The sequence below is a fragment of the Trachypithecus francoisi genome, unplaced genomic scaffold (assembly GCF_009764315.1).
Source record: "Trachypithecus francoisi isolate TF-2019V2 unplaced genomic scaffold, Tfra_2.0 Lachesis_group15, whole genome shotgun sequence".
In the NCBI taxonomy this organism is placed as follows: domain Eukaryota; kingdom Metazoa; phylum Chordata; class Mammalia; order Primates; family Cercopithecidae; genus Trachypithecus; species Trachypithecus francoisi.
This window is the reverse complement of record NW_022681460.1, coordinates 22,369,791-22,382,474: the sequence shown is the minus strand read 5'-3', so window position 1 is coordinate 22,382,474 and position 12,684 is coordinate 22,369,791. Positions and strand designations below refer to the sequence as shown.

At 36.0% G+C, this 12,684-nt stretch overlaps 1 protein-coding gene across 5 annotated transcripts in view; it reads right to left on the bottom strand.

Moving 5' to 3' along the window:
* PKIB (cAMP-dependent protein kinase inhibitor beta) overlaps positions 1-12,684 on the bottom strand; it is a 127,349-nt gene that overhangs the window by 14,062 nt on the left and 100,603 nt on the right. Inside the window, exon 1 of one of the 5 annotated variants that reach the window (XM_033234441.1) lies at positions 942-960. The exons of the other annotated variants lie outside the window; for them this stretch is intronic. The gene's annotated coding sequence lies outside the window, so the exon portion shown is untranslated. Of the gene's footprint in view, positions 1-941; positions 961-12,684 lie in introns of those variants that run through there. 5 annotated transcript variants of the gene reach the window in all.

Sequence of the window (12,684 nt, the reverse complement as noted above, 5' to 3'; positions counted from 1 at the left end):
AACAGTATGGCGATTCCTCAAGGATCTAGAACTAGATGTACCATATGACCCAGCCATCCCACTACTGGGTATATACCCAAAGGATTATAAATTACTCTACTACAAAGATACATGCACACGTATGTTTATTGCGGCACTATTCACAATAGCAAAGACTTGGAATCAACCCAATGTCCATCTGTGACAGACTGGATTAAGAAAATGTGGCACATATACACCATGGAATACTATGCAGCCATCAAAAAGGATGAGTTTGCATCCTTTGTAGGGACATGGATGCAGCTGGAAACCATCATTCTTAGCAAACTATCACAAGAAGAGAAAACCAAACACCGCATGTTCTCACTCATAGGTGGGAACTGAACAATGAGATCACTTGGACTCGGGAAGGGGAACATCACACACTGGGGCCTACCATGGGGAGTGGGGAGGAGGGAGGGATTGCATTGGGGAGTTATACATGATATAAACGTCATGCACATGTACCCTAGAACTTAAAGTATAATAAAAAAAAAAAAAAAGAATATACAATTTTCAGACTGACAAAAGACTATTACACAGTATATATATATATATATATGTGTGTGTATATATATATATGTGTATATATATAATGTGTATATATATATATATATATATATACACACACACACATACACACACACACACACGCCAGCATCTTTACAGTCTCTGAAATACTGAAAGTGCAACACCAGCACAACTCAAGAGGACAAGATGTTCAAGATAAATGGAGCATTAAAGTCATATTAAAAAATCACCAGTCAGAACCCAGCGGGCCCCAAAGAGCCCGCTAAGAAGAAGAGGATGTTAGTATGTTAGAAGCATAATTATAAACAAATAGAAGTTTTTGCAAACTCTTTCCTCCCCACAACAGGTCCATTTTCTTAATTCACACACATTATTTTCTCAAGCTTCCTTACTTGAAGGCCAAGATTGCAAAATGGTAGATACCTTCTTTTCTCATCTCCGGATACATATCACTCATCCTATCTTCCACAGTGAAACCATTGCTCACTTTATACCTGAGACTTCAAATAAACTTCTTGCCCACTAAATTAGTTCCCTGGAGGTGTGAGTCAGACTTGCTGAAAAAACACAGAACAACAAAGAAGTAAAAACATGCATTTTGGAAAAAATGTCAGTGCTTTTCCTGGCCAAAGACTGAGAGAGGAGAGACTGACAAGTGGACAGACTGGATTCTGGTCTCCCCTGATAACCAAATGCCTTATCTGCCTCTCTCCAGCTCTCAGTATCCTAATACCTTATGCTAGATGTTTTCAGTTCTCTGCCTACAAATCATTAATTTCATATAATTTTCTGTTTTGAAACATACGAACCTCTTCCAAACAAGGTGAAAGAACTAGAATTACTTCTTTATGTGCCAACAAAAACATATCATTATTTATTCATCCAGTCATCTCTTAAGCTCCTACTAAATTATCAAGTGCAAAGCCTTGTTCTTGGCCCACAAGTTACAGAGAGGAACCCATAGTCTAGTGACATGAGACATAGTTTGATCTTTCCAGTTACCTTTCTTGACCTCAAATCCTATTATTTGGAAATAAAGTAAAATTACCCACTCCTAACATGTAAATGCTTTACATATCTCCTATTCACTTAAGTATCAAGATCATTTTAAGCTAAACAGAACTTACATGAAATGTAGACCCGTATAATTTTTTTAGCTTAGAAACATTCTTGTTTTTGAAATTTTTCCAAAGATGGTATTTCTGTGCCTCTAGCGTAAATCAAAGGGAACTCTATCTTTTGTCTGTTGACACGCACATTTTTTAATGCTTACATTCTTGCTTGTTAATTTCAGACAGATCATTCAATATACATTGGTAGGCACATGGAAGTTTACCACAGAGAATTTTTGACAGCTCAAACATATAAAATTCAAAATGCAAAGTCAAATTAATTTTTTCATAATTTTCCACATAAACTAATGCACAAAGCTGAATACCTTTCCAGCACAATGTTACTTCTTATACTAATAGGGCCACTTACAACACTAATACACATGAATGTTGTTAATGATATAAAAGATTAACTGCAATAAACTATGTAGCCCCCTTGAGTATGTGTCTGTGTTTGGGAGAGTCAGATTTAACTGGTCATCTAATTATTTTTAGTTTCATGCTAAAAAGACTTATTCAACATATACCCTCCATAAAGGTTTGCAGGGAGTTAGTCGGACTTCTCCCAATCACTTGCAGCTTCCCAAAAGGACTAATAAATTTCTCCCATGATTGCAGGATATTACATTTGAAATGATGATATAGTCCAAACTTCTAGATCCAGACACTTCAGTGAAGCATCAACGTAACATAGCTAATTTGTGTCAAAGTCTTTCCTAAGTTTAGACGGTACTCTTTCTTCCATTACTATGATTCCTCCTGCTGCTTTCCATAACAAAAAAACAAAAACAAACCAAGCTATCTACGGGGACAAAAATAAAAATGAGAATTCACTGTATACCAAAAAGTTTCTAAAAATTAAACAAGTTTCCTTTTTAATACATTAGCTTGAGTGGGGTGTGTGTGTCCCTGTGTGGTGTGTGTGTGTATGTATGTGTGTGTGTGTGGTGTGTGTGTGTGTGCTATGTATAGTGGATGGTATCCAGAATAAAGAGTGATATTTTCACTTCTCCTTTAGAGGAGTATAAGTCTAAGTGGTTATAACCATAGCAAAGCATCCCTCCTGCCTACATTTTAAATAGTTTGGCTTTTATTTCTAGCTTCAGAGTGTTCAGAATTGAGAGGACTTAGCATGGATTTGAAGAAATCCTTCTCATTCTTTTTTTCCCAGCTTACCTCAAACCCTACCTATACTCCTTCACTTTCATTTGTTTCACATTATTCTTTCTAACCAGTAACTCAAATATTGTTGGTTCTTATCTTATAAAGGTACTAGAGCCTGCTTAAAGAAGTTAGGATTCAATTCAGAAAGCATTTACCGACTCTGCAAAGCCCCACGCTAGACACTGGAATCTGGCACAATAAGGTCTTCCCATGCCTTAACTGGCAGTCTGTGAAAGCTGCGTGCAAGGTACCTTTACCACATGAGCAGGGCAGACAGTGCTTCATTCCAGAATAGAAAATGAAGCCAGGCTTCACAGGGAACATAGCATTTAATGGAACCCCAGAAAGTAAGTAAGCAAATTCCAGAGAAAGGCTGCCCTCAGACCACCCATTTCTCATTTAGTTGCTTTTCTGACTACTCTTGTACACAAAGCATTCTTAGATTTCAAAGGGGCACAAATATGCTCCAAGTACACAAAATCCCTAGCACTGAATTTGCCATAGTGGGAAAAAAATGTGATTTTGAAGTTCTCCTGTACAATGTGATTTTGAAGTTCTTATAGTCTACTTGTACTCTTCCCTATAAAGAGGGAATGCAGCCAGTCTGTGTTGGGGGTTTACATGCAAGGCCTAAAATGTCAGTTCCCTTTTCAATGAGATATATGGTTTTAAAATGTCAAATGACTGTTTATGACATCAGTAGGATGAACAAAGGGGAAGTTAATTCTTACCAATGTGGTCACAATAGAAATGGCTTTGTATCCCTCTACCTAGTAGAGGGACTGGAACATAGCTGCTTAATACACTCAATAAATCAATGTTGAATTAATAGCTGATACCTATTGATTATGAGCTGAAAATGAAGGTCCTTTTCATTATTAATATTCATAATAAAGACCAAAAGTAAATAAAGAATAAAATAAGACTGAAAGTTCGGTTATTCAGTATTAAAACAGATTTTGTTTTGTTAACATCAAAATAGGAGTCAGGCTGTAGAGTAATGACAAATACAATGGCTTTTAGATGTGAGCAGTAAACATGGATTGGTAGAGGCAGAGCAGTAGTTGCTGCAAAAACTCGTACGGCACCACTCTCACCTAGGACATCTGATGGTTATACTCATGGACACTTTAAATTTTGAGCTTTCATTTCAGGAAGCATTTATAATTAACAGATACTTATTTGCCTTTCAAAGGGAAAATGCAGTGTGATACCAAATAATAGAACTATTTTTACTAACACACCAAAATTTATAGATGGAAATGTATGTCATCTATCAAAGCAATTACTTCAAGTAGCCACATATTTATTCCACTTCTGAATCTGTTTTCGTGACTCCATCATTGCAACTCATTTTATACTCATACATCAAATAGTGGTAGCCTGTTCTATTTAAAATATAACATATTTTATAGTAAACTGTTATTAATTTAAAAAAAAAATCTCCCACTTGATCACCCATCTCTTTGTACGAAGAATGACTTCAGCTACTTTTCAAAACCTCTCTAGATAATTTAGATTTGCACATATTCAAAAGAAAACTATTTTAAATGACGACTTCAAAGCAGAGCTTTAAGCACTACTGAACTGCATTAACACACTCTCAAAGTGACTGCCCTGGTTTAGTGCTCTTGTTTGTTACACGGTCTATATGGAGCAATGGGAAGTTTGGTCTTCTGAAGTTGAATCCTGGACACTCTTGAAGTTGAATCCTGGACTTTCAACTTCTAGAAGACATCTAACTTCTTTGTTGATTAGTATTCTACATTTTTAAAAAGTAGGATTTATATTACCTATTTTACTACCCTTAATGCAAATGAAGTAATGCTATAAATGTGCTTAGTTAACAACTACACAAATGGAATCTATTTAGATATCAGTCATATAAATATATAGGCAATATGAAAGAGTATCATTATGAATATCAATTATTCTTTTAAGCAACAGTGTTGACGTGGCTCTAGAGACAGCCTCTGATGTTGGACTGTAGACAGAAAGAGATTAATGCAGCTGGGTGTGATGGCTCATGTCTGTAATCTCAGGGTTTTGGGAGGCTGTGGCAGGTGGATCACCTGAGGTCAGGAGTTTGAGACCAGCCTGGCCAACATGAAACCCAGTATCTACTTAAAATACAAAAATTAGCCAGGTGTGATGACGCATGCCTGTAATCCCAGTTACTCAGGAGGCTGAGGCAGGAGAATCACTTGAACCCGGGAGGAGAAGGTTGTAGTGACCCAAGATAAAGCCACTACACTCCAGCCTGGGCAACAGAGCAAGATTCTATGTCAAAAAAAAAAAAGACAGAGAGAGAGAGATTAACTCTGAGACATTTGGGACATTTCCAGAAAGTTGATATTGTTTAAAAAGGCATTCAAAAAATCATTTACAATCTGCTTCCCAACACACCCTCAAATTTGTCTACGTTTCTGCAACATCGGAACCGTACAAGTCACCAGTCACAGAAAATCATATCTCCACTACACTGTCCATAGGAAGATTTCTCCCTAAAGGTGAAATTCTCACGTACTTTCAAAAACAAACCATGTTTAAATGTTCTCTCTAGCGGTTAAAATGGAATTGAAATTCCTGATTTCTTCATGATGCCTAAAAAAGCATTCTTAATCTGAGTAATATGAAAATGAGATAATATGGCAGAGGAAAAAGGGTCACAAAAGATAATATTGAGAGAGTCCTGCTTTCTCAGTGGGGCTTGCTTTAACCACCTTGTTTAAAATTGCATCTCCTCCCTCCAGCTTTTGATTCCTCTTACTTTCTCTTAGCACTTACTAGCTTTGAACATGTATTCTCATTTACTTATGATTGCAGTTGTTGCTGATTGTGTCTCCCTTCACTAGAAGGTAAGTTCCACAAAGCAGAGCTTTTGTTTGTGTAGGTTGTTTCATTGATGTATTCATAGGACAAAAGCCACACCTGATGCTTATTCAGCAGGCACTCAATAAATAAAGTAATTGTCTTTCCACTTTTCTTTTCAACATGAAATTTTTTCTTTTTGCATATGACATTAATATATGCTTGTTGTTGGGAAAAGAACAATTTCGAAAGACATAATGAAAGAAAAAGAGATTGCCATCCTGCTATCCAGTCACAGTGCTGTTGTAATTCCGGTGCATATCCTCCCAGAATTTTTTCAGCAGCACATACACAAGAATATCACAACATATTTTACACACCATTTAGCTTGAAGCTGGATGATATTTATTTGATGTCATTTTATTATGTGTTAAAAATGCAATATTTCTCATATCAACATAATTCAAAATTTCTAAAGACAGTTTTGAAAACATAAAATTTTCTTGAATGTTAACATTACAGAGTATATACCAACAGTGTAAAATATGCATAGCCAAAAAGCAAGGAACATGGCTGAGTACTGAAATTATTCATAAATTTTTCTTTAATTGGATAAATAAAATGGGTATAAAATAGATAGGTATAATGTTTTTTTAAATGCACCCACAGTTTCAGTAGTGTCTTTTTCTTCTATTTCATCAATTTAAAGAAAAATTCTTAGGATGCCTCTTAGTCCCTATTTAAATGAATGTAATATTCACTTTTTGTTCCGACTAAAAAAGGAGAAAAATGATTAAGCTTTTCAAGCTCTGATTTGTTTTCTAATTCTCTTCGGTACTTTACAGAAGAAATCATTATAATGTTGCAACAAGCAAAAAATCCAATAAAAATTACAGTAACAAAAATTAAGAGTAGTTTTGAGTATTTTTCTGGGTCATAGAGGAAAACAAATCCCAATCAAAGGGCAAATAACTTTAGAAAGAAAAATCATCTCATGGAAATATTGTTTCATCAAATTATGCATGTTTATATTAACCTGCAATTAAGTTAATAGAAGTAACACTATTTAAATTGACACATTTAACTTTTATAAAAACTTTTTGTACAAAATTATGTTACGATAGTCCTTTAGTACTATATAAGTTAAATAGAAAAATGAGGCCACGAAAATATTTAAAATATTTAAAAACATAAATTTTCAAAACTTTAAAACCACTATGCATATAACAGTTTTAAAATACATGCACAGAGGCCGGGCGCGTTGGCTCAAGCCTGTAATCCCAGCACTTTGGGAGGCTGAGATGGGTGGATCACGAGGTCAGGAGATCGAGACCATCCTGGCCAAAACAGTGAAACCCCGTCTCTACTAAAAAAATACAAAACCTAGCTAGATGAGGTGGCGGGTGCCTGTAGTCCCAGCTACTCAGGAGGCTGAGGCAGGCGAATGGCCTGAATCCAGGAGGCGGAGCTTGCAGTGAGCTGAGATCTGGCCACTGCACTCCAGCCTGGGCGACAGAGCGAGACTCTGTCTCAAAAAAAATCATAAAAAATAAAAAATACATGCACAGAAAAACATTTTAAATGATATATACTAAAATTATAATATTCCCTTTGTGTATGGTATTATAAATGATTTCTATTTTCTTCTTTGAATTTTACTTTTTTCCAAATTTTCTATAATGAAGATTTTTATAATATGAAAAAGGCATACACATGTGTTAAGCATGCGTTGTTTTAAAGCACTTTAATGAGAATTTGTTCATGTGGATTCCATACCAGGGGTTAGTCACTACTATCTTCATTTAAAGGGTGAGGAAACTGAGGATGATAGAAATAAAATAGTTTGACTAAACCTAGCTAGCAAGTAACAGAGACAAGATTGAAACCTATTTCATCTGACAACTCATTATTTTCTCCTTCAATTACACCTCAGCAAACATTTATTGAGCACAGTCTCAATCTTCATTCAACCAATTATTGTTAAGCATCTACTATATCCTCCGCTCAGTGCAAGACTCTGGGAAAACAATGGCAAATAAAACTATACATTGTGATAGAAACAGTGGGGACACACGACGATGCTTAATATATGGTCCCCACCCTGAAAGGGTTGTGAACTCATTGTACAGATAGAATATGTGCATATTAAAGGAAAAGTAAAAATAGAAGTAAATATATGATATATTCAAATAAGTATTATAAATAAAAATACTGTAGAAATGTAAAAGATAAATGGTTATTGAGTTTTGGGGTGATTAAGGAATACTTCACAAAGGCTGTAGAACAGATACAGAGCCTTAAAATTGGGAGAAATCCACACAGGTAGAAAGGGAATGAAAGGCTTACTAAGCCAGAGAAGTTGTCTGTAAGCTAAAAGAGGGGAGTGTAAAAAGCAAGTCCCAAATAAGAGAAGAGGAAACATTTCACTGTCGTGGAGTGTTATGCCCACATGGAGTTGCAAAAATGAGTTGAAGCATAGTCATAACACAGTTGCAAAGAAAATGAATGCCATGAATAATATGTGAACATATCCTGTAAGCACCAGGGAATCATGAAAACTTCTAAATCACTTAGTAAAGGTGTGTATGAGATGCATTTTCTGGCCAGGCACAGTGGCTCATGCCTGTAATCCCAGCACTTTGGGAGGCCAAGGCAGGTGGATAATGAGGTCAGGAGATCAAGACCATCCTGGCCAACATGGTGAAACCCCATCTCTACTAAAAATACAAAAAATTAGTTGGACGTGGTGGCACGTGCCTGTAATCCCAGCTACTTGGGAGGCTGAGGCAGGAGAATTGCTTGAACCAGGGAGTTGGAGGTTGCAGTGAGTCGAAATTGTGCCATTGCACTCCAGTGTGGCCACAGAGTGAGACTCTGTCTCAAAAAAAAAAAAAAAAAAAATGCACTTTCTGAAGATAGAGACTGATGTCAAGGAGAACCATTAAAGCATATTAAAAGGTGAAGTTTTTTAATCAAATCTACCATAATAGGAGTAATAAGCTGATTCCAAAAATTTATATGAAAATACAACAGACCAAGAATAGCTTCTTATTTCAAACAGAAAGGGAAAGGTAAAGAACTTACAGTATCAGACTTGATGGCTCACAAAGTCTTACTGATTACTTCTGTTTGGTATTCCTCAAGGGTAGACCAATAGAATAAAAAGTAAAATAGACACTCTAGCAATAGACAAATACACTTATCGTCCATTGATTTCTGAAAACGGCTTTGATTATTAATGTGGTCGGTCATTGAACCATGATGATCTTGGAGGACTCACCAAAGCACCACAAAATTAGATATTGGTGGAGAAATTTTTGATCATGGAAACAACAGATCTTGTTTACAATAATTTGTGACAAAAATTCTAAGGATTATTAAATAGATGGCTTTCAGCTATAGTGTTTTTCTGGTAGATTTTATTTTTAGACAGGGTCTCCTTCTGTTTCCCAGACTGGAGTGCAGTGACATGATCACAATTCACTGCAGCCTCAATCGTCTGAGCTAAAAGCAGTGTCCTGTCTGCCTGTCGAATAGTTAGAACTACAGGTGGGCAGCACCACACTTGCCTAATTTTTAAACTCTTTGTAGAGTTGAAGGTTGGTCTTAAACTTCTGGCTTCAAGTGATCTTCCCTCCTCGGCCTCCAAAAGTATTGGGATTTCAAGCATGAGCCTCCCTACCTGATTCAACGATCAACACTTTGCTATATTTAATCTCTCTAAAGATACATACACACACACACACAAACACACAGTTTTTATTTCAGCAACTGAAAGCAAGCTGCCAATAACATGACACTGCATATCTAAATAACTTAGCATATATCTAAGTATTTAAGAATTGGTATTCTATGTATATTCATAATACCATTATATTTCCACAACATTGTTTTTTTCATGTTCCAATTCCGCTGAGATAATTCACCTTTTCCCCTGGAATTTAGCCTTTGAAATTATTTTGGGAACTATGGTTTCTTGATGCCTGAAAAGATCTATTTTTATCCTCATTCTTACAAATATACTATTTTAGGATGAAAGCACCTAACAATATTATTCTACATTATTCTATTTTTGCTGTTAAGAAGTTTGCTAATTGTGATGGTTAATTTTATATGACAACTTGACTGGGCTACAAAGCGCTCAGACACTTGGTTAACCATTTCTCGGGGTGTGTCTGTGAGGGAGTTTCCAGATAAAATTAACATCTGAATCACGGGCTGCATAAAGCACATTGTCCTTCTCAATATGGGTGGGTCACATCCCATGCATTGAAGTCCTGAATGGAATAAAAAGATAGAGAGAAGGAGAATTTGCTTTCTCCGCCTGACTGTCTTCAAGCTGTCTTCAGCCTTCAATCTTTTGCCTTAAACTCAGACTTGGACTGGAACTGACAAGAGTGGGTCTCCCGGTTATCAGACTTGAACACAAACTGGAACCATATCATTAGATCTTCTGAGTCTCCAGCTTGCCAAAGTCTTAGGACTTCTCAGCCTTCCTAATTGCATGAATCAATTTCTCTCTCTCTCTCTCCCTCTCTCTCTCTCTCTCTCTATATATATATATACATAAATAAATTATATATACACACATACATATACATATATAGTGTTTTTTATATAGAGAGAGCATTTTTGCCATTCTTACATAGAGCTTTACATATATATACGTATATATACACATAATACGTAAAAACAGCAAAACGCTCTACATAAGAATGGCAACTGCATCATAAGTGTATTAGATTCTTCAGAGAATTGCATCATAAGTGTATATAGTTCACTATTCTCTCTTCAGCTGTGCCTAATCAGCCGCATAATCCACACAGTTTTTATTTCCAATTATCATATTTTTATTTCTAGGCAATCGACTTTGTTCTTTTTCAAGTTTAGTTCATTATATTATGGTATCCTATTACTTATTTTTCAAGTCTAGTACAGTATCTTATTACTTATTTTTCAAGTCTAGTTCATTGTATTACAATATCTTATTAGTCATTTATACTTACATATTTTTCCTCATAGTAAAAATAATAAAGGAATGTTTTAATAATTGAAATAAAAACAATAGTCTTATCACACAAGAGCAGCTGTTTGCTTCCAGTCTTTTTTCTGTGGGGTTTTAAATAGTTTCCAAAATACTGTACTGTTTCCTGCTGTGTTTGCTTAACATATGACATAAGTATTTTCCCATTAAAATTCTGTAAGTTTAAAAGAAATAAAAATTTTAAAAATCCTCAATTCTTCTTTTCAAATATATTAAGGCTATAAAATTTTTCACAAATAGTAATAACAATAACATATACAATGTGTGTTCAGTAGATAGACAATATGCATGTGTACGTTATACACAATGCATTAAAACGTTATATTATCTTTTACTTAAACCACGTAGAGCTGATACAATGAAGCTTCTTTCATCAGAGAAGTCAATTGAATCTTTCTGTAGCACATTATTGCACGATTATGGCTTTAAACAAAAGTTACAAGTCACAAGTTCTTACATTTTTGGGTCACATTGTAGAAAGTATTCCAAATGAAAAATGGAGAAGAAAGTACATGACATCATGCTTCATGTTATGGCATATAAATATTAACTATTTTAACATATAACTGTATGATGAATGATACAGTTAAGACCTATACTACATCATATATAGTTATTATTATAAAAAGTTATACATTATGCCACAGTACTAAAAACAAAATATATTCTTCTCAAATAGTGCAAAAATTCTCTATGAAAAATTCTAATATCTAAACTCTTTATTCTCTGATCCTATTGTTTACTGTGTTTTTGTTGAATCTTTCTCATGGAAACTTATTTCTTTGGTTGCTGTGTGATTTGGGGTTCTGAGATTTTATATATATATGTGTGTGTGTGTGTGTGTGTGTGTGTATATATATATATTTTTTTTTTTTTGAGACGGAGTCTCGCTGTCTCCCAGGCTGGAGTGCAGTGGTCGATCTTGGCTCAATGCAAGCTCCGCCTCCTGGGTTCATGCCATTCTCCTGTCTCAGCCTCCCAAGTCGCTGGGACTATAGGCACCTGCCACCACGTCCAGCTATTTTTTTTTTTTTTTTGTATTTTTAGTAGAGATGGGGTTTCACCATGTTAGCCAGGATGGTCTCGATCTCCTGACCTCATGATCCACCTACCTCGACCTCCCAAAGTGCTGGGATTACAGGCGTGAGCCACCGAGCCTGGCCCTGAGATCATATTTTTAAAAACATTTTCCTTAAGGCCGGGTGCAGTGGCTCATGCCTGTAATCCCAGCACTTTGGGAGGCCAAGGTGGGCAGATCACCTGAGGTCAGGAGTTCAAGACCAACATGGTGAAAACTTGTCTCTACTAAAAATATAAGAATTAGCTTGGTGTGGTGCTGTGTGCCTGTATGCCAGACACCAAGGAGCATGAGGCAGGAGAATCACTTGAACTCAGGAGGTGGAGGTTGCAGTGAGCTGAGGTCACGCCACTGCACTCCAGCCTAGGCAACAGAGTGAGACTCCATCTCAAAAAAAAAAAAAAAAAAAAAAAATAGCCTTATGTTCTCAGCATGACTTTTGTTCAAATTACATAGACTACACAGTTGCAAATTTGCACACTTAATGTGAGGTTTCGTTTTTGTTCATAAGTTATTAAGAGAGCCTTTCCCCCATTTCCATCCAAGTCAAAGTCAAGACTGTCAAGTCTCCTTACTGTCTTCCTAGGAGGTTAGGGTTTTATCATATTACCCTTTTACTGAGCGTGTCACTCTTAGAAATCCAAGCCTTACTCTGGTTACCTAATATAACTAATAGTAACTCTTGTTACTATTACTCCCACAGCACCTGGTTGTTCATACTATTCCTGGTTACAACCCCAACATGCTCCTGCATGCCTGGCAATGTTCTTCTCTTTGGGTGGTAAGTATATGTGACCAGTAAACTGCTGTGGATCTCATCTGTCCAGTGTTGGGTGTTGGGTGTCTAGGCATCTGTGAATCTCCAAGGCAGGAATCTTTCCTTCACCCATAGGGTGAATAGAAAGCAATAAAATCCACGGGTGTTA